Below are 24699 nucleotides of genomic sequence, written 5' to 3' on the forward strand. Positions count from 1 at the left end.
CCCCCACTGCTCCCCTTGGAAGGCTATTCCAGAACTTCACTCCTCTGATGGATAGAAACCTGCATCTAATTTCAAGTCTAATCTTCCTGATGGCCAGTTTATATCCATTAGTACTTGTGTCCACATTGGTGCTGAACTGAAATAATTCCTTTCCCTCCCTGATATTTATCGCTTTGATGTATTTATAGAGAGCAATCATATCTCCACCTTTTGGTCAGGCTAAACAAGCCAAGCTCTTTGAGTCTCCTCTCATAAGGCAGGTTTTCCATTCCACGGATCATCCTAGTAGCCCTTCTCTGCACCTGTTCCAGTTTGAATTCATCTTTCTTAAACATGGGGGACCAGAACTGCACACAGTATTCCAGATGAGGTCTCACTAGTGCCTTGTATAACGGTACTAACACCTCCCTATCTCTACTGGAAATACCTCATGTGATGCATCCAAGGACCACATTAGCTTTTTTCACAGCCACATCACATTGGCAGTTCAAAGTCATCCTGTGATCAACCAATACGCCCAGGTCCTTCTCCTCCTCTGTCACTTCCAATTGATGCATCCCCAATTTATAGAAAAAATCTTGTTATTAGTCCCTAAATGCATGACCTTGCACTTTCCACTATTAAATATCATCCTATTTCTATTACTCCAGTTTACAAGATCATCCAGATCTTCCTGTATGATATCCCGATCCTTCCCTGTATTGGAAATACCTCCCAACTTTGTGTCATCTGCAAACTTTATTAGCACATTCCGACTTTTTGTGCCATTGTCAGTAATAAAAAGGTTAAATAAGATTGGTCCCAAGACCGATCCCTGAGGAACTCCACTAGTAACCTCCCTCCAGCCTGACAGTTCACCTTTCAGTATGACCCGTTGTAGTCTTCCCTTTAACCAGTTCCTTATCCACCTTTCAATTCTTATATTAATTCCCATCTTTTCCAATTTAACTAATAATTCCCCATGTGGAACTGTATCAAATGCCTTACTGAAATCTAGGTAACTTAGATCCACTGCATTCCTTTTGTCTAAAAAATCTTTATCTTTTCGAAAAAGGAGATCAGGTTGGTCTGGCACAATCTACCTTTTGTAAAACCATGTTGTATTTTAGCCCAATTACTGTTAACCTCGATGACCTTGACTGCTTTGTCTTTCAAAATTTTTTCCAAGACCTTGCATACTACTGAGGTCAAACTAACAGGCCCGTAGTTACCCGGATCACTTTTTTTCCCTTTCTTAAAAATAGGAATCATGTTAGCAATTCTCCAGTCACACAGTACAGCCCCTGAGTTTACAGATTCATTAAAAATCCTTGCTAATGGGTTTGCAATTTCACATGCTAATTCTTTTAATACCCTTGGACGGAGATTATCCGCCCCCCTCGATTTAGTCCCATTAAGCTTCTGAGTTTGACTTCTACCTCGGATGTGGTAATTTCTATCTCCATATCCTCATTCCCATTAGCGACCCTAGCGCTATTTTTCCTGCAGATTGGATCATAGAGTTGCAGAAGATGTGGGTTGGAAGGGCCCTCAGGAGGCCAGCTAGTCCAGCCCCCTGTTCAAAGCAGGACCAACCCCAACTGTTGTTTCCTTGGACCCAGTTCATGTTCGTCTACTGTACATGCAATAATCCTGGAAAGGTTTGCAAACCCTAGCCTGGGCTGGGGCAGGCTGGGGTGGCTCCAGGTAAAGACTGAGAAACTTTGGCGAGTGTAGGTTTTAGAGAAGCCCAGGGCTCCTGTGTAAAGGCTGAGTGCAGGTGCCAGGGCAGGGCTTTTTGGCCAGTCCTGGGAGCCTCTCGGGTCCAAGGGTTGAGCTCAGCTTTGTCACTCTGTGAAGGTCTGACCTCAGGGAGCTGCGTTGTTCCTGAGACTCCGTCACGGCCTGGGCTCTGATTGGTAGAGTCCGGCCCAGGAGAGCAGTGCACATGTCCCCTGTATGTCCCTCCCATTCCTGCCTCCTGGCGGCTCGGCTCCCAGGAAGGCAGGGAGCAGCTCGGTGTGTGCGAGGCATGTTTAGCAAGGGAGGGACTTGCTATTATTCAATAGCTCTTACCTGGCTCTAATTTGGTTCTTGGAAACTGTTGGTGACTCAGCACCTGCTCAGTCCAGCTGGACCGGTTGCTTTGGGAGGAATTGGGAAAGAGGATCGCTAAGGAGAATGGAGATTTTACCCAATGGGCGTTGGCAGCTGCTCTTGGCTGCATAGCCTTGTCATCTGGCTGGAGGAAGCACGAGCTCTTTGCTGATCATGGCCATTGGCTGGAGGAAGGCCAAGTGGGCGTTCCACTGCTGAGACATATTCCCTAATCCCAGCACCAGCCCTCCCACTTCCCGATTCCACAAAGCGTTTTGGGACCAGTGGAGCAATGAGGACATTTCCTGATTATTTATGTATTACAGCAGCACCTAGAGACCATAACCATGACCAGGGACCTGTTGTGCTGGACACACACACAGCGAGAGATGCTGCCAGCCCCTCGGACTCACAGTCTAAAGCAGTGGTTCTCAACCAGGGGTACATGTATCCCTGCGGGTACTCAGAGGTCTTTCGGGGGATACAGCAACTCATCTTGATCAGTATTTTTCAACCTCGGGGTTGCAGCCCCCAGTGGGGTCACAGGACGGCTTTAGGGGGGTCGCAAGTGCAGAGCCAGCACTAGGGGATGGCAGGCAGGGCGACTGCCCACGCCACGGGCCCCACAAAACAAAGTTACGTGCTTCAGCCCCATTGCCGGGGGCTCAGGCTTCAGACACGGCTGACAAGTAAAAGACAGGCTGAAGTATCACGTGGAAATGTAAGCACAATATTTATATTGCAATCCATGTATTTTATAATTACATGGTAACAATGAGAACGTCAGCCATTGGTCAGGAGCAGGGCACTGTGACACGTTTCTATTTGTATGTCTGATTTTGTAAGCAAGTAGTTTTGAAGTGAAGTGAAACTTGGGGTGCACAAGACAAATCAGACCCTGGCAGGGGTACAGTCATCTGGGAAGGTTGAGAACCACTGGTCTAAAGAGACAAGACAGACAAGCAGGGGAGGGGAAACAGAGGCAGAGAGAGGTGAAGTGATATGTCCAAGGTCCCTTTTCTGAGGTCCGACCCAGCACCCTATCATCTAGATCAGACAGGCTCTCTTGCCTTTCCCATGTTCCTTGTAGCCTGAGCTAGGGCAACAGAGTTGTTTAAATAAATGGACAAAGGGACGTTTAATTATATGACTTATAGAGCCTTGTTTTGAAAAACGAGGCACCTGTGTTGTTCCTGCTGTGTCTGCGTGCACACACAGGTAAGCAAAGGAAACTCTGCACATGCACGGGTGCAGCTGTGCAGACAATGGGTGATTCCAGGAATGACGCCGACAGGCAGATTTGCGCATGTGTGCACAGGAATATTCGGAGCAGCAATTTAGGAGCCTGTTTGTGAAAATGTGGTCCATGCTCCTGGTAAGGCAAACACTTTCTGGCTTTGGGTCAGAACCGTGGAGGTCTAGGATCAGGAACCTGGGGATGTGCTTAATAAAACAGGACATGCCCGTCAGCCAGCATGGTGGTTGGCCCTTCCCTGGAGTGTTGTCACCAGCCAGTGAAGGTACCAGCCGCTTCCAAGCTTTCCTGGAGAGTGCTGTAGCCATGAGCCGACGCCTGAGACATGACGTCCATTTCTGACCTGATCCCAGAGCTCCTGAGGCCCGTTCCTGGGATGTGCTGCTGGGAGCAAGGGAGCATCTGTTTGCTCCCGTAGACAATCTGGACGTTCTCCTGCGGTGAAAGGTTCAAAAGAAAAAAATCTGAAAAAAAGAATTGTTTTGAATGGACCCAGAATGGCAGATTTTGGACTTTTCTCACCAAAAGAAAAAAACGTTCACTTTGGGTCAAATTAAATATTTTGCTTGACCAGCAACAAAACGACTTAGTTTTCCGGTGTGTTTTACCCTTTAAAATGTTTAGTTAAAACTAGCTCCGTTTGTAAACGACACGTTGTTTTGAAATGACAGGTCAGAATGTTTGGTTTGAAAAATGTCAAATAGAAACATTTAGACTTTTTTGGATTCCCCCCCCCCCCCATGTTTTCAGCCAAAACTACCTGCCAAATTCAACCCAAATTCACAAACAGTTTTGCTCAACCCCAAACTGACTTTTCTGGCGAATAAAGTCTTTGCTGAGCAGCCTTCGCCCAGCTCTGGGAACAGCACACTGCGTGGTCGCTCCTATTACCGGAGCATGAGTTCATATCTCAGCTATGGAAATACAGAGGCACTCGGCAGGGTTTCGAGCTTTAAATACACAGTGAAAACCAAGGGAAGCTATAATTACATTGTAAAGGCTGTAATTAATGTTGCCTATATGAGCGTTGCTGCTGCTTATGGAATCCAGACGTTCCATGCTGCTCCCTGCTTCTCCGGCAGTGGGTGGGAAAGTTGGGAGAGCTCTGGCTGGACAGGAGGTTCCCAGGAGCAGCTGGCTCTTCTCCAGGTAGCTCCCTGTCTGCCTAAGCTTAGGGCTCTGGCCTCCTGCACTGCTGCTTCTTTTGTCTTTCTTTCCCGGGCTGCTCCCCATCCCTTCCTTGGCTCCAGCCCTCCCAGGGTCAGAGTGAATGCGGGTGTTTGAGTAGAGTAGTGGGGAGAAGCTTTGTGCAGAGTAGGGGCACTCTCTTGCCTGCTCCATGCTGTCAGGGGGGGTTATGTGAAAGGACACCCCGTGTGGACTCAGAGTTATGTTCAACCTAGAGCTGGAGGAGAGACGTTGACTATAAGCCACTCGTGTTTGTCACTTTGTCTCATTATGTTCCCACGTCCAGCTGTTCAGTCCGGGCCCTTGGCCATTTGGGAACGGTGGCGGAGGAATGTGTGCAAGTGTGTTTAATAAGACTGTGTGAAACTCCAGGTGTCCGGAGCAAGCTTGTCACCTCCTCTGGCTGTGTTGTGAGAGCAGATCTGAACTAGCCATCTGTCTCAGATGGTTTAGACACAACAGATCCTGTATCGTGGCAGGGGGTTAGACTGGATGACCCTTGTGGACCAGGTAACCCTTTTGTTCTATGATTCTGTGCTGTAGGTAGTGATGGGGGAAGAGGATTCCAGAGATGATGTCTGGTGATTTCCCTCCCACTGCCTCTGTGTTAGGGACACTGCCCTGGAGGAACGGCCCCGTAAAGAGCAAAGGTTGAGAAGGAACCTGAGTGCTTGAGGAAGTCTTTGGAATGGAGGCTGTTAACGATCCCAGATCAATGATGTCTCTGTGTATCCCTAACATTTATTAGTAGTGTAGTTTAGCTCATGACATTGTAAAGTGCTTTAAAGGTGAAAAGTGCTGAGTAAGTGCTAAGGACTGGCTGAGATCTGAATGTGCAGTAGTTGAAAATGAACCAGAATTCAAAACACTTTACAAAATTGGGTAAGTACAATGATCTCCATTTACATTTCACTAGGGAAACTGAGGCAAGGAGCAGGAGTCTGATTTGTCCAAGTTTACACAGCAAGTCAGCCATAGACCCAAGACCAGAAACCAGGTTTCCTGACTTCCAGGTACTGGTTGGGCTTGTCCCCTGTGAGGTGCCAGGGGTCTCTTGCAGTGAAACGCTGAAGTCAGAACTCAGATCTTGGTATGTAAAAGGCCCAGCAGCTCCCATTGCAGATAGCCGAGATTCAGTTGTTCCATTGTCTGAGTCCAACAGAGAGATGTATGATGCAGTTTGTACAGTCCACTGATTCTATGAGAAATATTCAATTCTAAGTATCCACAAGATTTTCATTTGTGTTTTCCCCTCAGGTGGGTTACCCTGTAAGAATGTAGCTTTTTGTTGTCTCCTACATTCAGTTTGGATTCTGATAAGCTTCTACATTTTAAAATTTCTGGCTGAGTGACTCCATGCCCCATGAAGGGTGGATTTCACTAGAAAATAAAGCTGAAGTGGGTCTTAAGTGGCACATAGGCCTTGTGCCGGCTTCCTTTTTGGGGGGTGGAGGGGCTGTGACCCAAATAAAGCAGGGTACATAAAATCATTCACCTAAAATCAAACGCTGTTTTATGTTCTGCCAGTGGAGATACCCAGATCTTTGGAGGATGATCCTGAGTTAGTTCCACAAAATATGCACGTAATAGGTGGGAAGCGGATAACCTCCCCTGCAGTCCATCTTCCCAGCTGAAAACCTGGTGGCACATTCCCGGGGTTTGCTTTCTGGACTCAATTCATTTCAGAAAATAAAGAGCAAATCTGCATTTTTAATGCTAGAGGAAAACTCGTCTCCAGCCTGTCAAAGGCTTTCTCAGCATTCAGACCTAGAATGGCCCTCATCCAAACGCAGGTGCCCCATTGCACTGGCTGCCTTATTTAAGTGTATCACATTAGCACTTAGGCGTGTCTGACTTATGGATCTGAACAGTACCACTGACTCCATAGCAAATACTCAGAGTTTGTGAAGTTAAGCATGTAGATCAATCTGCGCAACATCAGGGCCTGAGTTCATATTTCCCATGGCTTACAGCTGGGATTTGAGTGAAAACGTTACAATCCTCATTCAATAGAGATTGGTCGAGAAGAGTCATAGTTCACTGGACCTGTCCTCTGTTTAAGGACAGGGATTACAGCTCCGGTGAATTGCTGGGAAGGGTTCCTTTGTCACGTCTGCGGCTGAACACTTTTATTGGTGTGGATGTGCGCTTGGTCTAGAAACATTCACTGGTTTCTGGCCATAAACATCCACTCCATGTGCTGCCTGGCGCTGTGATGAACAGCTTTGAAAGGGACTATCAGTGCACGCTCTCTTTCCCTGCAGGGGTGGGCAAGTGTGTATTAGCTCTGTGTCCTTCTCACCCGACTTCGGAACCGGATAGGCTTCGGGGGAGCTGTAGAAATGCACAGGACTGTTTAAATGACTCTCCCTGAGAGCCCCACCCTTCATGTGACAGCCTGTCTGTTTTCCTCAGTGACTCCGGCTGCTGTCTGAGTCCCTCCATTTTCCCCTTCAGAATAGAAGCCACTTTCCTCTCCTCATGGGCTTCCTATAGAAACAGGAACATGCACATTTCCTGCAGTGGGCAGCCTTTCCTCCTTCGCTATCCATTCTCTGACCTAGGTGACTTTTACTTACCCCTTCTCTGGTCAGGCTCTAGTCACTGTCCCATCAGAACTCACCTCTGGACTATCACCTGGGTTTCCTGGCCTGCCATCGGGCTTGACTTAGCTGAACACACTCTTTGGTGTTCACTCCCCCGTGGAGTTACCTAGCTAGTGTGATGTGTCTGTTCTTCCCTCTCTGGCAGCAGTGTAAATCAGAAGTAGGTTGCCTGGAATCAGCAGGGTTTAGGCTAGGGTCGAACTGAAGTAATGAATGGAAAGTCAGACCCCCTGTGTATTTAATGTAAATTGCAAGTTGGTTGTTTACCCAGGTGCAGATGATTATTCGTTTGTTTGCCCTTGTGGCACTGGGTGAGCAGAGACAGACTCCTCCAGTGCAGTTCTTGGGTTTCCTTGTCACACCTACAGACAACTATGAAATTATTTATTGCTCCTTGTAGTAGCTCTTTCAATATCCCCATGGAACCCTCTGCCTGGGCCACATCACTGATGCTACAAACTTCCTTCACAATCCCATTCAGCGAGCCTAGTAAAATGTTTAGAAAGGGTTAGACACTGATCAGCTGAAGAACAGCATCTGAAATAATACCAGAGGGTGTACCAGTGACAAGAGCTATCCATCCTCATGCTTCAGGACGTAGACTTTCTTCCAGCCAGTTCATCCTTTTCTGGACCTGACAAAACCCATCTTGCGCTGTTTATATCCACTTGGAGCGCTGCTGCAGAGATCATTTTCCTAGCCTCTGGCTTTGAGCACATCACCCCTCTCTCTGCATCCCTCCCCTTTCTGCGCTGCGTCAAACACCAACTACTGTCCTCACTTCCTGGGCCCTCAACCCTCTGTCCTCACCCATCTGTTCTCATGCGATGGTGACTCCCTCCTTTGCTCTGCCCACAATGCTGCCCTTCAGTGCCCACTTGTTAACCTTTCAAACACACCTTTGTGCTGCCTCCACAGCTGCCCCTCACACTTGGGAGGAGCTCCCTGTAACCACTCACAAAGCCATCTCGCTATCCTCCTTCCAAGAACTCTCCTTTACTCTGCTGCCTTCAGTGACACGACTGGTGAGCCTGAGACCACTGCCTGTCACGGTGATCAGTCTGGTTTCCTTGTGTCTAGCTGTTGTACCTGCCTCTCGGCTGTTGTCTCGCACTTAGATTGGAAGCTCTCTGCTGCAGGGACTTTCTTCTGTGCCTGTAGTGTCTGGCACAGCGGGTTCCGGTCCAGGACTGGGGCTAGTCACTGCTGCTGCAGTTCACATAACTAAATAACTAGCTCTCTTCTGGGTACACTGCCGCATTACAGTGAGACACATTGTGTTAGGAGATGTATCTCCTCTGAAGCATTTGGCACTGGACACTGTGAGAGACGTGACACCGGATTAGTGGTCTAGTCTGGCATGGTGAATATTGTATTCTTAATCATTACAGGGTCAGTATGAGCCACGCAGAATCTGGATTCTGCATTTTGCAGAATCTGCATTTCGCATCTATAATCAAGCTGCAGGCACGAATGTGACCCCCCGTTCCCCGCACAGCTCTGCATCCCAGATAGCAGCAGCAGGTTAGAAGAGCAAATACTCCAACTCATGTTTGTGGACACAGAATGAGGGTATAAATTATGCAGGAGAAAAAGGCAATTACCCCATAACGAGGGCTAATGAGTATGGACTACTGGACTCTTGGCTGCTTTCTTGTGCCAGGCAATTAGCTGAGATCTAGGAAGGTGCCAAGATGTATCAGTAAAAGTGCCCATCCCCTAAACATACAGAGTCAGCTGCGACAGAACAGCACCTCCTAGTCCCTTCTTTCTCCCAGATTTTCCTCTCCTCTTCTGTTCTTTTACTCTCCTCTCTCCTTCTCTTATTTTACCATAACTCAGCCTCATTTCTCCTCAGACTCCCCCTGACCCCCGAATGCAGAGATTGAACTGGCCCCCTCAATCCCACCATGAAATAAAAACCACTGAGGAAAGAGCAGATCCAAAGACTAGAAGAATATAAAATGAACATGGCACTCATTACATGGATTGAAAGCTGGCTAATGGATGGGTCTCAAAGTGTAACTGTAATCGGGGAATCATCCCTGAGTGGGTGTGTTTCTAGTGGGGTTCCACAGGGATCAGTTCTTGGCCCTGTGCTAGTTAACATTTTTATCAGTGATCTGGAAGAAAACATGAAATCAGCATCAAGTTTGCAGATGACTAAAACTGAGGGAGTGGTAAATAATGAAGAGGGCAGGTCCCTGATCCAGAGCAAAATGGACAGGTGATAAGTTGGGTGCAAGCAAACAATATGTGTTTTAATATGGCTAAATATAACATATACATCTAGGAACAAAGAATGTCAGTCATATTTATAGGATGGGGGTTTTATATAGGATTTAGATTTATAGCATGACTCTATCCTGGAAAGCAGTGAGTCTGGCACAGATTTGGGAGTCTTGGTAGATAATCAACTAAACAGGAGCTCCCAGTGTGATACTGTGGCCAAAAGAGCTAATGTGATCCTGGGATGGTGTGACGAGGTGGAGTAGGCTCAGAGGGCCCTTCTGGAGGCCTCAGGGTCTTGCCACATCCATCCCAGGAAAGGAGCAGTAGAGGAGTCCTCCAAGTAGCCTAGAGCAGCTGCAGGGGATGCAGCCAATCAGAGCGGTGGCAGGGAGCAGCCAATCGGGGCCAGAAGGGCACTATAAAAAGGAACTGCAGGCTGAGTGATAGTCAGTTTCCTGCTAGAGCCAGAGGAGTGTGGCTGGGGGCTCCTGGCTGGCTAAAGGGACCTGCAGTGCCAAGGACAGCTCGGTGCTGGCAGGGATTAGGGCATGAGAAAGAGCTCCTGGCTGGCTGCTAGGCCTGAACTTAGATAAGCCTGAGCTAAGAGTGAAGCTTTGGAAAAGGCTGGGGCCATGGGGAAGTGGCCCAGGGAACTGAAAGCAGTTATTTAAAGGGACATGATAGTGTATGGCTGCTATTCTTAGGGTTCCTGGCACCCAGAGTAGCAGGTTGGTCTGGGTCTCTCCCCACACCCCCACACTGGCATGGCCACTGGGGAAGTGGGCCTACAATTGGACAGAGAGAAATTCCCAGAAGGGGAACTGAACTGTTAAGAGGCCCAGTTGGAGAGCTGGGGCCCGAACAGACTAAGAAGGCAAAACCATTTTCTTCAGGGAGGAAGCCCTGGCAGTACAGACCCTACCAGAGTCAGGATTGTTTAAAGATTGCAGATGTACTTGACCAGAAGGGGGTGTTTGTGAGAGCTGGGTGCCATGCTGTTACAAATGTGTAAACGGCCCCCGCAGGTAGGAGTGGGGAGGTTATTTTACCTCTTTATTTGGCACTGGTGTGACCGCTGCTGGAATCTTGTGTGCAGTTCCGGTGTCCACAGGTCAAGAAGGAGGCTGATAAATTAGAGAGGGCTCAGAAGAGCCACAAGAATGATTAAAGGATGGGAAAACCTGCCTTGCAGTGATAGGCGCAAAGAGCTCGATCTATTTAGCTTAGCAAAGAGGCGGTCAGGGGTGACTGGATCACAATTTATAAAAGAAACAAATATTTGATTAATGGGCTCTTCAATCAACCAGAGAAAGAATAACAAGATTCAATGGTTAGAAGTTGAAACTAGACAAATTCAAATTGGAAATAAGGCTTACAAAAATTCAGTCTCATTTTTGAGAGTAAGGCTAATTAACTGTTGGAACAATTTACTGAGGATCGTAGTGGATTCTCCATCCCTGGCAATTCTTAAATCAAGAGTGGATGTTTTTCTAAAAGCTCAGCTCTAGGGATTATTTTGGGGGAGCTCTCTGGCCTGAGCTATAGAGGAGGTCATATTAGCTTATCACAGTGGTCTCTTCTGGCCTTGCAATCTATGAAACTCTGTGCTGAGAGGAGGGGTGCAGGGGGTGGTAGAGCCCTTAGGAAAGCTACAGTGCCTGGGCAGGGATCCAGAGTGAGAATGTACAGGGTCATCCCGTACCAAGTCACATCCCTAATGGAGCTGGTTCTGTAGCCTTTAGGTAGAGATATTTGCAACGGTTCCAAATTAAGCTTCCCAGAACGAACTCAAAGCACCCGTCGCTTCCTCTTGGTGTCTCAGTCCTCAAAGGTTAACATGACTGGCTGTTCTCTTTCCATGTCCTATCTGATGACCTTTAATAGAGCTTAGTGTGACTCAGCTGATGCATCATAACCCCTGTAATTTACCAAGCTATGATGTGAGCTGATGAAATGCAACAGCAGCAAGCAGATGCACTTCACCCAGGCTGTGTGAATCACATGCAGGGAAGAGAATCGGTTTCTTTATTCAGAAGTGATTTTGGGTTAGTCTGTCATGTCCTTAAAATAAACCATCCGGTGCGAATAAAGCTCATTTAGCATCCCTAAATGTCTCAGGCTATGTCTACACTGATGGCTGCAAAGTCACCACCGTCAGATTGATTTCTCTGGATCGACTGAGCGGCCAGTGCAGACCCGCTCAGTCAATCCAGAAATCGACGTACTAAGACCACCTACTGAAGCGGCGCAGCGCTGCATTGATGGGAACGCGGTTCCCATTGGCGCAGTGCAGTGAAGATGGTGCGCAGAAGGGAAGCAGAGAAGTCGACAGGAGTTACGCACGTTTTTGCATAGCTTGCGTAACTCCCGTCGACTGCCGCCGAATCTCAGAGATAAGTGTAGACAGGGTCTCAATGGTTCACTTTACACAAATCTCTGCTTCCTGTTCAAACTCTCCTGGCTCATTTTTCTGCTGTCTCTAACTGGTTCCTGTTGTATAAGGGATATTTGAAAATAGGGGCATCTGGAGAGTTCCAAGCTGGCTTTCATTATTCTAGGTAATGCATATTATGGTGATGGCCACTGCAGAAAAATATTAATTAGACAGATTGATCAATCAATTGATTGATAGCTGCCTTCTCACACAACTCCATCTTGTTAAAAAGAGCATTTACATATTCACGTGCCTCCTTTTAATGGATTTTTATTGTGCAAGAAGATGAAACTAAATTAAAACATGGCAATTTAGTGGACCTTTAAAAAGCTAACCAAAAAAAAAAAAAATTCCTTCAAATCCCCAACAGACAAGTAAAATAAGGCAGAACTATTTGATGTTTGTCCAGCCAGGAAACCCACCAAGACTTAGATAAAGTTTAAAACAATATTTGTCTATTTGAAATGAAAGGAAAGTGCCTCTGCTTTTTAAATTCCTCCCAAAGGGATCCTGGAAAGGCACCGAAATGAATGCATTGATTTGCTCTGCCCAGGCCAAGCCCCTTTAGAGTGGGAGTGGAAAATGTTTCTTGGATGCATTTTTTGATTGCTATGCACATGCATTTAGAGGGGCTGCTGAGCACCTGGACATGTGGGGATTTCCCTCTCCTCCTCCTCCAACCCTGCCCAAGTGACACTTACTCTTGTGCCACAATGTTGTAAATGTTGATCCACTTGGCGTGTGGCTGTGTCCACCAGTTGGTCACCTGCCACCAGAGTGGATTGTCCCCAGTGGCAGAATCCTCTGCTGGGCAACTGGCCCAGGACTCGCTGTGCGTGCATCCTCTGGGTTGCAGCCACCAAGGCTTGAACAGGGCCCAGGAGGGTTCATAAATAGCAGCTATAGCAGGTGAGGTGAAAGCGAGACTCCCCCTGGCCGTGACTGTTAATGCTGGGCTGAACTGGGAGCTACCTCCCCAGAGATGAGGTGGTCAGAGCTGCATGGAGCATATCTTGTCTGGAAGCTGCTCGCAGAGACGTTGGACCAGATCCTCAGCTGGTGTAAATTGATGTAGCCTTCAGTGGAGGTGGGCTGATCTATTTCTGCTGGGGATTGGGCCAGGCACCTCTCTGTCCTCTGCTCAGGAGGGGGTCTCAGCATGGACGTCTGTGGAGAATCTCTCCCAGCTGGGACTTAGATTTATAGCTTCTAAGGCCAGAAGAGACCACTGTGTCTATCTAGTCTGACCTCCTGTATAGTACAGGCCATAGGACTGCCCCAAAGTAATGTCTGTTTGAACTAGAGCCGGCCTTTTAAAACTGAAAAATGCTGGCTCCCTGAAAATGAAATTTTGCATGAAAATGGACCAGTTCTGACAAAATGTCCATTTGAAACATAATTGGATTTTTTTAAAAAAAAAGTCAAAATATCCCGTTTTGACATTTTGCGAAGTATTGAGTTTTCCTTTTGAAATGACTTTTTGTGCAGAAATGTATTTTATATAAAAAAAAAATAAAAAGGTCGAAATAGACATGAACCCTTCTGAACTTATTGAAATGAAACATTTTCATTGACCCCAAACAATTCCCCCCCCCAAATTTTATGCAGCAAAACCTGTCAGAATGTAGCTTTTCAATCTGAGTTAGGCCAGGGGGGGGAAAGAAAGGCCGAAGCTTGTAATTTCTGGTGGGGCTGAAAATCCCTTTTCCAACCAGCTGCAGTTGGAGGCGGCAGCAGAGAGTGGAGTGTTCCTCCCTGCTGCCACCTCTGTGTGCGTGTGTGGGGGGCCAGGGGCAGATTTAGGTTAGCTACAGCTCCCCCAGATCTCATAGGTTGGGGGGAGGCAGCAGCCCACTGTGCAGGCCTCCCAAGACAGCTGACACCCCTTGCGTCTGGGATGAGGCATCCCCTTGAATATGAGGGACTGGAGAAGAGGGCCGTGGGGTCTGTCTGTGATGGGGAGATCCGCTTTCCCATCATGCTGTGGTGAATGGGTTGCAAACTTGCTGATGTCACCAAGCAGTCAGGGCACTGATGAAGCATTAGGGGATTCTGTGTGCCCCTCAGAGACAGAACAGGAAGTTCTCCCTCTCATATGGGTCACAGCGCGGTGGGGTGTGAGATGGCCATCCCAGGCAAGACCTTTCCAGAGATGCCAAGGTTTGGCTGTCCTTAAGAGTGAGATTTACAGCTCCAAAGAGTGAGACTTTCCAGGGGTGGGTTAGGCCATTGCTTAAGATCGGGACCGTCATCTTTGGTCCTTGGCAGTGTCCAATAGACCGGTACTTAACAGTTTGTTTTAAAATGTACGTGGCTTAATAGTGCCTATGAAACAATGAAGTGTCCTCGTGCATACTGACGTCTAGGGCACCTGAGGATTCTGTATGCAACGCAAACCTGTGGATTTGAACAGTTTTTTTGCTGGTTGGAATAAAAGCCTGGGTGGTTGGAGATCTCTGAGGATATGAATTGGTCCAGTGCAGTTTAAATTTTGAATTTTATTTTGCAGAACCTGCAAACTTTCAATAAAGTCCTGCTCATTTTTTGGGCGAACTCTCTTTTTTGATCTTCAAGTATTCACACTCATAGCCTCTAAGGTCAGAAGGGACCAATATGGTCATCTAGTCTGACCTCCTGCACAATGCAGGTCACAGAACCTCACCCACCCACTCCTGTAATAAACCTCTAACCTATGACTGAGTTATTAAAGTCCTCAAATCATGGTTTAAAGACTTTAAGGTACAGATAATCCACCAGCAAGTGACCCATGCCCCATGCTGCAAAGGAAGGCAAAAAACCCCCAGAGCCTTTGCCAATCTGTCCTGAGGGAAAATTCCTTCCTGACCAAATATGGTGATCGGTTAAACCCTGAACATGTGGGCAAAACTCACCTGCCAGACACCCAAGAAAGAATTCTCTGTAATAACTCAGAACCCACCCAACATCCCTTCACAGGCCATTGGCATATCTACCACCAGTAGTCAAAGATCAGTCAACTGCCAAATTAGGCTGTCCTTTCCATACCATCCCCTCCATAAACTTATCGAGCTCAGTCGTGAAGCCAGCTAGGTTTCTTGCCCCCACTGCTCCCCTTGGAAAGCTGCTCCAGAACTTCACTCCCCTGATGTTTAGTAACCTTCGTCTAATTTCAAGTCTAAACTTCCTGATGGCCAGTTTATATCCATTTGTTCTTGTGTCCAAATTGGTGCTGAACTTAAATAACTCCTCTCCCTGCCTGGTATTTATTCCTCTGATGTATTTATAGAGAGCAATCCTATCTCCCCTCAGCCTTCTTTTGATTAGGCTAAATGAGCCAAGTTCTTTGAGTCTCCTCTCATAAGGCATGTTTTCCATTCCGCGGATCATCCTAGTAGCCCTTCTCTGCACCTATTCCAGTTTGAATTCATCTTTCTTAAACATGGGGCACCAGAACTGCACACAGTATTCCAGATGAGGTTTCACCAGCGCCTTGTATAATAGCACTAACACCTCTCTATCTCTACTGGAAATACCTCATCTGATGTGTCCTATGACTGCATTAGCTTTTTTCATGGCTACATCATATTGGCAGTTCAAAGTTATCCTGTGATCAACCAATACACCCAGGTCCTTCTCCTCCTCTGTCACTTCCAATTGATGCATCCCCAATTTATAGAAAAAATCTTATTAGTCCCTAAATGCATGACCTTGCACTTTCCACTATTAAATTTCATCCTATTTCTATTACTCCAGTTTACAAGGTCATCCAGATCTTCCTGTATGATAGCCCGATCCTTCCCTGTATTGGCAATACCTCCCAACTTTGTGTCATCTGCAAACTTTATTAGCACATTTCCACTTTTTAGGCCATCGTCAGTAATAAAAAGGTTAAATAAGATTGGTCCCAAGATGGATCCCCATCTTTTCCAGTTTAACTAATAATTCCCCATGTGGAACCGTATCAAATGTCTTACTGAAATCTAGGTAAATTAGATCCACTGCATTCCCTTTGTCCCTTTGATTTTTTTAATCTGTTATCTTCTTGAAAAAGGAGATCAGGTTGATCTGGCAGGATCTACCTTTTCCCAATTAACATTAACCTCGATGTCCTTAACTACTTTGTCTTTCAAAATTTTTTCCTAGACCTTGCATACTACTGAGGTTAAACTAACAGGTCTGTAGTTATCTGGATCACTTTTTTTCCCCTTTCTTAAAATTAGGAACTATGTTAGCAATTCTCCAGTTGTACAGTACAACCCCTGAGTTTACAGATTCATTAAAAATCCTTGCTAATGGGCTTGCAATTTCATGTGCTGGTTCCTTTAATATTCTTAGATGGAGATTATCCGCCCCCCCGATTTAGTCCCATTAAACTGTTTGAGTTTGGCTTCTCTCTTGGATGTGGTAATTTCTACCTCCATATCCTCTTTCCCATTAACCACTCTACCACAATCCCCAAGCTCATCATTAACCTCATTAAAAATGGAGGCAAAGTATTTGTTTAGATATTCGGCCATGCCTAGATTATCTTTAACCTACACCGCATCCTCAGTGCTTAGTGGTTCCACTACTTCTTTCTTGGTTTTTTTCCTATTTATATGGCCATAGAATCTTTTACTATTGGTTTTAATTCCCTTTGCAAGGTCCAACTCTACTTGGCTTTTGGCCTTTCTCACTTTACCTCTACATATTCTGACCTCCAAGAGGTAGCTTTCCTTGCTGATCCGTCCCATCTTCCACTCTTTGTAGGCATTCTACTTTCTCTTAATCACCTGTCTGAGATGCTTACTCATCCAGCTTGGTCTACAGCTCTTGCCTATGAATTTTTTCCTCTTCCTTGGGATGCAGGCTTCTGATAGTTCCTGCAACTTTGACTTGAAGTAATTCCAAGCCTCCTCCACATTTATATCCATGAGTTCCTCAGTCCAGTCCACTTCCCCAACTAATTCCCTTAATTTTTAAAGTTAGCCCTTTTGACGTCAAAGACCCTAATCATAGATCTATTTGTGTTTATCCTTCCATTTAGTTTGAACTGCATTAGCTCATGGTTGCTTGAACCAAGGTTGTCCCCTACAACCAGTTCTTCTACGAGGCTCTCACTACTCATCAATACCAAATCTAAAATGGCATCCCCTCTTGTTGGTTCAGTAACTATTTGGTGAAGGAATCTGTCAGCTCTCACATCCAGGAAAATCTGGGCCCTATTATTACTACTAGCATTTGTCATCCAGTCTATATCTGGGAAGATAAAGTCTCCCATAATCCCAGTAGTATACCTCATTAAAAGCCTTAAAGAGGTCTCTATCCATGTCCTAATCAGATCCTGGTGGTCTGTAGCACACCCCAACCACTATCCCAAGGGAAACTCTTCCCCAATGTGATTTTTCTTCCCCAATGTGATTTTTACCCAGACAGACTCTGTCTTATCAATTCCATCACTTCTAATTTCTTTACAGTCTATCTCATCATTGATATACAGTGCTACTCCACCACCTTTGCCTTTATATCTGTCTTTCCTAAGCAGCACAGACCCTTCAATACTTGTACAGAAGTCTTGTAATATTCCACCACATTTCTGGTATCCCTATAATATCTGGTTTCACTTTCTCTACCAGTAGCTCTAGTTCCTCCATTTTGTTACCCATGCTCCTTGCATTGGTGTACACACGTCTTAATTTTTGCTGTTTGGCTTCGCTCAGGTTCCTTTCCTGAATAGGCACAGTCATTCTGCTGCCAGTATTGCCTATTAGACTGGTATCTACACCACCCTTCCTCGTAATGTCCATTCTGCTCCCCACGTTTGTGTCCTTTCTTACTTCATTTTCCTCCCTTTCAATGCTAAAATGAGGTGTGGGGATTACTGGGTATTTCCCAACCATCTCCCCCAACTCCCTAGTTTAAAGCTCTCTTGATCAGTTGTGCCAGCCTCTATCCTAGAAGTGCATTTCCTTCCCTGCTCAGATGAAGTCCATCCCAAGAGATCAGTCCTCTGTCCATAAATGCCTCCCAGTGACCATACATCTCAAAGCCCTCCTCACAGCACCACTGCCTGAGCCATCTGTTGGTCATCAGAATCTTGTCATGCCTCTGTTGGCCTGTCTGTTCTTCTCAACAGGGAGTCCCTGATCACGTAGACCTGCCTTTTCCTGGTAATAGTGCAATTCTCCGGTCTATCCCCTGTTCTTTCTGATTGCAAGTCATCATGTCTACTCTTGTCTTTTTCAGTCCTCTGCAACCGTTCCTGTATCCTCCTGCAGCTCTTATTTGGTGGTATCTTCATTGGCTCATCCACTGTTTGTATAGGACTAGCTGCTCTTCTCTTCTTCCTTGCCCTCCCACCTTCAGCAACCACCTGCTGTGCCCTGTCTTCATTTTCCAACTCCGCAAACCTGTTTCTGAGTCTTCCTCTGTCACTAGCCCATCTTTTCCTCTGCTGGGTTCTCACAGTCACATGCTTCCACTGGCCACTTTCCTCACCCAACATTTTCCCCTCAGAGTTCGTTGGTTCTGCTTCCATCTGCGGGTCTGGCTTCTTCCCTTCAGCCTCCTCATTCCTTTGCTCCATCATCTGCTCGAACCCCCTTCTAAACTCAACCGGAGTTTCCACCTGCATCTCCAACCCTCAAATCTTCTCTTCCGTCAGCTCCATGAGGCGACACTTCATACAAATAAAGCTCTTTTGAGGTACCCCCTCCAGGTTCATGTACATCCCGCAGCTTCCACATCCAGTCACCTTCATTGTCTTCCACTGCTGGAGTGACTACCACTGCCGCCTCTGTATCTGTCATAGCCTTTTCCCCCTACTTCCTGTCAGTGAGAGACACAAAAACAAAAAACCCACCAAAACAACCCCCAACGAGCACCCCAACAATATGAGAACACACACACTAACACCACACACTCCCCTGTTTTCAGCTCTGTTTTCAGCTCCTGTGCCGCTGTAGCTGTGCCACTGCCTGATTGAGTGGCTGCCTTTATAGGGCCCCTAATTAGGGAAGCCCCGCCCCTAATTAGGGTCAGCTTCTCTCAGTACACCACCTACTGCCAGCTCCTGCAAACTGAAGGAAAAAAAACAAAAGAAAAACAAAGACACACAACTCCACAAAACTCGCCCGCTGCCCCTCAGGCCCACTCAAACTCCCATTTTCAGCTCTGCTGGCTCCTGTGCCACACCCCCCGTAGCCTCCTCTCGCCTGTAAAGAACAGAACGTGGGCCTGGAGTCTTCATGGTCCTCACAGTAACAAGCTGCTCTCCAAGCTCTAACCCCGTGCCAGTGACTGAGACTTGACATGTCTGGCTTGCCCTTCAGCATGGGGTGTGAGATGGCCATCCCCGGATGGGCTCCCCCCTTAGCGTGGTGGGGTGTGAGATGGCCATCTCTGGCCAGGGCTCCCCCCTCAGCATGGTGGGGTGTGAGATGTCCATCCCCGGCCAGGCTCCCCCCTCAGTGTGGACTAGCAGCATTGACCCTAGAGTGAAGCCTCTGGGGGAAAACAGCCGGGGAATGAACAGGGACCTCTTGGGTCTCATGAGAATGGCTGTTGTGCATTTACATGCGCCCAGCAGCAGTGGCCTGTCTGGGCGGCTCAGCACCGTTTCCTGGTGAGGTGGTCTCTACCTCTCACGGCTCAGTGCCCGTGGGCACAGGTCAGACCTAATGTATGATCATATATTAATTATTATTAACATTAGAGCAGCACCCAGAGTCCTGGACAGACCAGTGGGGGGCTGTCACCCCTGCCCTGCAACCCTGGTTGCCTCACAATGTCTTGCTGCTGTAGCTCCCACCTGGGCCGCTCACAAACAGCCTCCAGCATGTAGGACTCTCCCAGATATGTCTGTGTAACTGCAGGCTGCCAGACACAGCCTGGCTCTCACCAGCCTGGATTAGACTGCAGGGTGACCCCAACACACACCCCAGTTCCGGATTTCCCTCCAGAAATGTATGTCCTGTGCTCCCAGCCTGTCTCTGGACAGTTCAAATATATTAAGTCTGTTATTCTTTTAAAGGAGTCATATACAACAACTTGCCACCTTACCCAGACGCTTCAACTTAAACACACTGGATTCGATAAAACAGTAAAACAAGTTTAATAACTACGAAGAGAGATTTTAAGTGAGAATAAGCATAGGCAGTACAGTCAGAAGTGATTACAAGAAAAATAAAGGTCAAATGCTTTCTAATGCTAAACTTGACAGACTAAACTTAATTCAAGGTAGCACTCTTACCCACAGCATTACTGAGCAAACCCTGAGGTCAGGACCCTCCCCAGAGTCCAACAGCTGTTTCTTTTGTCTTCTGAGGTGCAGAGAATGAGATGGGCAGGGAGAAAGAGAGGAGTCCTTGGGGTGTTTGTCCCTCCTTTTCCTAATCTCAGTCCCCCTCTTGAAAAGCCTTTCCAGCTGAGACCCAGAAGACAAACAGTCTATGTGGAAGGATGTTCCCTGCTGGCTTCTTTCACCTGTGTGAGCATCCTTTGTTTTCCCTTCCTGCTTGATGGCTCTGTTTACTGCTTAAATGCAAATTAAGACACACATACACTCCTTTGAAGAAGACAAGTCGGTTTGACCAGTTTGGTGCTACATGAGTCTGAATGTGTATTTTTAATATCATACAGGGGCAATTTATATCTGTGCCATAATGTCGCTACACACATTTTACCATGCTGTTACTGATCAGCAAGTGATACGTTTTCAAATGCTACCTTCCCAGGCATACCTGGCACAAAGATTACTGCAATAGTGTGTAGGGTGTGACTACAGGGGTGCATTTGGTCACAGGGCGAGGTTGTCACAAGGCTGTGAGCACAGTTTGGCATCCATTCTCCTTCAGTTCTGGGCTACCGCGCAGGCCACGTTTTCTTCTCAACTTAATTTCCTTAAGACCAAACCCAGACCAGAGGAGAGCTGACCCTGTGCAGTGATACCAATGGTCCTTTCTTCCCAGTTAATCACTATTATTTAATATTTATATTGCAACAGAGCTCAAAGACTCCAAGAAGCCAACACAAGATGGTTCATGTCATTTCTTTTTGAGATTGGATTGTGTCACGGAAAGGCAAAGCACACCCCAGAAAGCGCAGCAAGTCATGGCAGCACAAGCTATTAACCGCAGTTCAGAAAATGCTTCTTTTGTTGTGCTCAGGAATTGCAGTGGCATTTAGTGGTGTCGTGGCTCTTGGCTTTGCCACACTGTCCGTTCCCAGGAAGATAGCACAGGAATTGTTAAACATGAGTTTGGCCCAAAAATGTTCAAACCCAGAACAACTGATTCTTCTTCTCAAGCTGTGAAAAATGTGCCCTTTTAAGAATCAATAATTTTCTATGCAAATTCCCAACACATGAATAATTCATGGCCCTAAGTAAGGAGAAACAGTAGAGTGGTTTGATTATGCAGTTGTTTTAAATAAGCAAAATGAGTTGTTAATGAGACCCCTATGCATATTTAGGAAAGCTGAATAATTTATTAAGCAGCAAGAAGTGCCGGCTGGAGAAGGAAGGTGAGAGCTAAGCAGCCCTTGTGAGACTGATTGTGCCATTGTGCCTGGGGGACGAGAGCTGGAAACGAGCCCCTGGATGCCCAAAACAAACCGAAACCTCATGCCTTCCTGAAGGAGCTCTGCAGAGAGAGCGGGTGGTGTCCTGGCGCTGACATGGGCAGGCTGCAATGTGGATCATAAGCAGCGTCCAGCCCCAGCATCCTACAATCTAGAGAGCTTGCTACAAAGTAGCTTCTAGGTTTTTCACTGAATAAAGGCTAATAAATCCCAGCCCAGCTTTCTTAGGATGCAGCTTCCATACACATCACTCTCCCTTTGTTGGCAGGGGCAGGAGTCACGCAGGCTGCGGCTTGGAGTGGGTGATACAGAGTTGTATCCTGCATCGGGAGCCTTAGAAGAGCTCAATGGCTTTTGGAACTTCCCGGAAGGCAGGCACTGTGCAGTTGCTGGAACATCTACCAAAGGGTTGTGGCCTGTGTGCCCTGATGCACCTGGACCATGCAGGGTCAGACACACGTCCTGACTCTTCCCTCCCCTCTCCATTTCCCTTTGGGGTGCTTTGCTCCCCACCCAGGAGGCTCTAGCAGGGAGCAAAGCCTGTGCTCAGATGACCACTGAAACTGCAGTTATGGCCCATCTCCACAGGGGGCGCATGCAGGAAGCCTCTTTGCACCCTTTTGCACTTGCAAACGTGTGCAAGGTGCTAAGCGTGGCTATTCCGATGGCTATTCCGAGGAGCCAGGGGCACCATTTGCAGTGCACACTGCCACCAAACCCAGGTACTCTGCCGCGTGATCTTGAGCTCCATCTACTGGCACCGTGTCTATTGACGGACTCGTTACACGTCCGCAGCCGCGGAGCACGTCCATGATGCAAAGGCTGACTGCAACCTGGCCTTTGGCACGTACAAGAAAATAAAGTCTGCAAGTGAGGAGGGGCTGCGCAGAGACCTGTCTGTCCCGAGATACGGGGCCCCAAGGAGACACCACCAAATAGGGGGTGAACCTGGCTGGCTGTAGCCCACAAGTTGCTGAGATTTCCTTCTCCCTGCCTTGAGTCGCCACTAGAGTGCATTGCTGTGGGCAGCTCCCGATCACAAACGCTTCCCAAAGTCTCTGCTGCCTTCCACCCTTTCCCGGGGAGCAGGGAGCAGAGTGCCAATCAGCCAGCAAATGCTCCCTGGGGAGTCTGCTATTGTCCTAATGGACGTTTAGGGTCATGCTAACGGACACATCAGTTTTAACGAAGCCTTCGCCATCCACCCTCTAATGTAAGGAGCAGATAATAGAGCAGAGGGAGCATTGCGCGGCTCAAACGCCTCCACGCACGTGTGTGTTCCGGGGGCAACAGAGTGGACAGCTCCTGCTCCTCCCTGCAGATGATATGGTGAATTCTCTGGTGGAGGGACTGATCTTGCAGGAACACTACAGCTCCCCGCCTGAGTCCTCAGTACCAGGGAGCCACATCAGACATCCCAGCCACCTGAATCTCCCAGTCCCTCTGAGACATGGCGTGGCCAATGCATGCGCTAGCATGCTGCTAACGCCCGGCTTGGGGACAAGCTGATGCAAAACAGGCAGGTTTTTCATAGAATCATAGATTAGGGTTGGAAGGGACCTCAGAAGGTATCTTGTCCAACCCCCTGCTCAAAGCAGGACCAACCCCAACTAAATCATCCCAGCCAGGGCTTTGTTAAGCTGCACCTTAAAAAATCTCTAAGGAAGAAGATTCCACCACCTCCCGAGGTAACCCATTCCAGTGCTTCACCACCCTCCTAGTGAAGACGTTTGTCCAAATATCCAACCTAGACCTCCCCCACTGCAACTTGAGACCATTGCTCCTTGTTCTGTCATCTTCTACCATTGAGAACAGCCTAGCTCCATCCTCCCTGGAACCCCCTTTCAGGTAGTTAAAGGCTGCTATCAAATCCCCCCTCATTCTTCTCTTTTGCAGAGTAAACAAGCCCAGTTCCCTCAGCCTCTCCTCATAAGTCATGTGCTCCAGCTCCCTAATCATTTTTGTTGCCCTCCGTTGAACTCTTTCCAACTTGTCCACATCCTTTCTGTAGTGGGGGGCCCAAAACTGGACATAATACTCCAAATATGACCTCACCAATGCTGAATAGAGGGGAATAATCACTTCCTTCGATCTGCTGGCAATGCTCCTACTAATGCAGCCCAATATGCCATTAATCTTCTTGGCAATAAGGACATACTGTTGACTCATATCCAGCTTCTTGTCCATTGTAAACCCCAGGTCCTTTTCTGCCAAACTGCTGCCTAACCAGTCGGTCCCAGTCTCTAGCTGTGCATGGGATTCTTCCGTCCTAAGTTCAGGACTCTGCACTTGTCCTTGTTGAACCTCATCAGATTTCTTTTGGTCCACTCCTCCAATTTGTCTAGGTCACTCTGTATTTTATCCCTGGCCTCCAGCTTATCTACCACTCCCCCGAACTTAATATCATTTGCAAACCAGCTGAGAATGCAAACCACCACATCCTCTAGATCATTAATGAAGATGTTGAACAAAACCAGCCCTAGGACCGACCCCGGGGGCACTCTGCTTGTTATCAGCTGCCAAGTAGACATCGAGCCATTGATCACTACCTGTTGAGCCTGATGATCGAGCCAGTTCTCTATCCATTTTATAGTCCATCCATCCCATACTTCTTTAACTTGCTGATAAGAATACTGTGAGAGACCCTATCAGAAGCTTTGCTAAAGTCAAGGTATATCACATCCACCGCTTTCCCCACATCCACAGAGCCAGTCACCTCATCATAGAAAGCAATCAGATCGGTCCGGTATGACTTTCCCTTGGTGAATCCATGTTGACTGTTCCTGATCACCTTCCCCTCTTCCAGGTGCTTCAAAATGGATTCCTGGAAGACCTGATCCATGATTTTTCTTGGCACTGAGGTGAGGTTTTTCTCACGCCAAGCCGAATGACATACTCAGAACCATCTGGCTGGGCGGGTCTATAACAGGGAGTTCTGGTGTCTGGTCCCAGTCGTGTCTCTAAGGTGCACTGCAGAGCCGTCACCACGCAGCTCCATTCACTTCCCTGGGGTGCACCTGCCAGAGGGTCAGGGTGCCAGAATCTCACCCATAACGCACAGCCGCTTGGAGCTCGTTAGTGTTACGCTGGCCCCCACACGCTGGTGAGGCTTAGTCAGCCCTCTTGACAGGCCCAGTGTTTGTCCAGGTAGCGATTCCCTTTGAGCAGCAAACCCCCAGGGTTCATGCAAAAGCACATTGGCTGTGCCATCATCTCTTAGATGAGCAAACTGGAGCTTGTGATTCCTCTACTTCCAGCCCAGCTAAAAGATGGAGGGAGCCAGCATGGGGGCTCCTCATTGCCAACGGGGCGGCCTTTCAATTAGCAATGATGTTTGGATTCAGTTTCCATGCAGCCAAAAGCTGTGGGGA

This window comes from Emydura macquarii, unplaced genomic scaffold (genome assembly GCF_026122565.2).
Source record: "Emydura macquarii macquarii isolate MOO-44397 ecotype Brisbane River unplaced genomic scaffold, CSIRO-AGI_Emac_v2 contig_3113, whole genome shotgun sequence".
Lineage (NCBI taxonomy): Eukaryota > Metazoa > Chordata > Testudines > Chelidae > Emydura > Emydura macquarii.